The sequence below is a fragment of the Micropterus dolomieu genome, linkage group LG03 (genome assembly GCF_021292245.1).
Source record: "Micropterus dolomieu isolate WLL.071019.BEF.003 ecotype Adirondacks linkage group LG03, ASM2129224v1, whole genome shotgun sequence".
In the NCBI taxonomy this organism is placed as follows: domain Eukaryota; kingdom Metazoa; phylum Chordata; class Actinopteri; order Centrarchiformes; family Centrarchidae; genus Micropterus; species Micropterus dolomieu.
In genome coordinates this window covers 16,763,369-16,766,241 of record NC_060152.1, presented here as the reverse complement: position 1 = coordinate 16,766,241, position 2,873 = coordinate 16,763,369, and positions in this window count along the sequence as shown.

Genomic DNA, 2,873 nt, shown 5'->3' with positions numbered 1-2,873 from the left:
ATGAATGTAGCTTGTTGATTACATGCAGGGCGTTCTCAGTGTTGTCTTCACTCTGGACATTTGGATTTGTTAAACACAGGTGTCTTACTGGGTCACTAGAATGGAGGCATCCTTCATGTTATTAGGTACACCTGTTTAGTGCTATGACATGTCCTCTGTGAGAAAAGTCTATCCAGTCAGCTACTCTGCTGTAAATTACTGCAGCGAAAGTTACCTTTTTTATTCATGCTACTGTAAATTTTATAGTTAAATGAGTTTTTTTTACCACTAAAGGGGCAGTATAGCAATTTTATGATGAAAGGCTCCCTGTATTGTTTGTATCATGTGGCCTACCATATACCTAGCAAGCCACATGTTTCTCTAACTGCAGAGGGAGGTGATGCATGATAATGCTCTCTTTTGGTGGCTGAGGTACCATAAAAGGTAGGATCTTTGCATCTTTGTTGGACCTTAAAGGGGTATTATGTCGTTTTCAGCAGCCACTAGCGGTGTTGTTTTCAGATGGCAATGTGCTCTTACGCATGCTCGAACTCATGAGCAAACATAATCAGACACACAGAGACGGAAACACAGGGCGACAGCTTCACACAACATGCTAGAAACTCATTTAAACTCCCACTGCAACATGATATTTTTATCAGCTTGGGGTTGATGTAATCAATCCTCGTTAAATGATAACGTTACACTGTCTTCATTTAGCCAACGTGATACATCAGCCTTAGCTCCCCTGCCCCCTTTCAATAACTATTGGTATATCTTTCACCAGAGGCTCAGCATGACAAGCACAGCTAAATGCACTGGATGATAACGAAACGGTTAGTGAGCTAGACTGAGTGTTATAAATGAGATTGTTGCTAGTTTATACTATAGTGACATTAGCAATGGCTCAGTTTCATTTAAGCCGTGACAGTGAACCAGCATGCATAATAACAGGATGCTGAAACTGAAGCCTGAATGTAATTCAGCCTTTATTCCTTTATTTATTCTATTAGTTACATCTGCACTTTTCCTTCTGTAACATGCCAAAATGCCTATGTGAACATCAGTATTTAAGTTTTATGCCATTTATAGCACTCGTTGCCTTTCAAAGCATTATTGCTCCCTCTTTTTTTACTTTTGAGCTATTGGTATCTTTTGATTTGAGTAATGATAGATACTTGACTATTTTGAAGTGACACAAGTGTAAGTAGTTGTATGTTGAAAATATGGGCATTAATAACTTGGTGTTGAAGGGAGGCCTTAGTAGTTCTTACAGTGAGTGGTTGATCCAGGTCGCTACTAAACTACACAACAGTCATAAGACACAGCATCAAAGATGTAAGACGTTAAGTAATGTTCAGACCTTCAGAGATTACTTAGACTGATGCATGGCCCTGTCTTCGAGCTCAGATCCAATGTGTCTTCCAGACATAAATTATTTTGCCTCCCAGGAGCTACTGAAGCCGGCAGTGTTAATGCTGAAGAAGCTGTTACAGGCATCATAACACAAAGTCCAGGACGATTACAGCAGTTTAGAAAATTTTCCTGGAAGCATTTTATGTTTAGGAAGGTGGTAAATGGAGGCGGGAAATGAGATTTGCATTTTGAAGTCAGCCTTTAGTACAAAACCAGCCAATTTTGTGTTATACAGGTGCTGGTCATATAATTAGAATATCATCAAAAAGTTGATTTATTTCAGTAATTCCATTCAAAAAGTGAAACTTGTAAAATGTATACATTCATTCCACACAGACTGATATATTTCAAGTGTTCATTCCTTTTAATTTTGATGATTATAACTGACAACTAAAGAAAACCCCCAAATCAGTATCTCAGAAAATTTGAATATTGTGAAAAGGTTCAATATTGAAGACACCTGGTGCCACACTCTAATCAGCTAATTAACTCAAAACACCTGCAAAGGCCTTTAAATGGTCTCTCAGTCTAGTTCTGTAGGCTACACAATCATGGGGAAGACTGCTGACTTGACAGCTGTCCAAAAGACGATCATTGACACCTTGCACAAGGAAGGCAAGACACAAAAGGTCGTTGCTAAAGAGGCTGGCTGTTCACAGAGCTCTGTGTCCAAGCACATATATATAGAGCCGAAGGGAAGGAAAAGATGTGGTAGAAAAAAGTGTACAAGCAATAGGGATAACCGCACCCTGGAGAGGATTGTGAAACAAAACCCATTCAAAAATATGGGGGAGATTCACAAATAGTGGACTGCAGCTGGAGTCAGTGCTTCAAGAACCACCACGCACAAACGTATGCAAGACATGGGTTTCAGCTGTCGCATTCCTTGTGTCAAGTCACTCTTGAACAAGACACAGTGTCAGAAGTGTCTCGCCAGGGCTAAAGACAAAAAGGACAGGACTGCTGCTGAGTGGTCCAAAGTTATGTTCTCTGATGAAAGTAAATTTTCCTTTGGAAATCAAGGTCCCAGAGTCTGGAGGAAGAGAGGAGAGTCACAGAATCCACGTTGCTTGAAGTCCAGTGTAAAGTTTCCACAGTCAGTGATGGCTTGGGGTGCCATGTCATCTGCTGGTGTTGGTCCACTGTGTTTTCTGAGGTCCAAGGTCAACGCAGCCGTCTAGAAGGAAGTTTTAGAGCACTTCATGCTTCCTGCTGCTGACCAACTTTATGGAGATGCAGATTTCATTTTCCAACAGGACTTGGCACCTGCACACAGTGCCAAAGCTACCAGTACCTGGTTTAAGGACCATGGTGTCCCTGTTCTTAATTGGCCAGCAAACTCGCCTGACCTTAACCCTATAGAAAATCTATGGGGTATTGTGAAGAGGAAGATGCGATACACCAGACCCAACAATGCAGAAGAGCTGAAGGCCACTATCAGAGCAACCTGGGCTCTCATAACACCTGAGCAGTGCCAC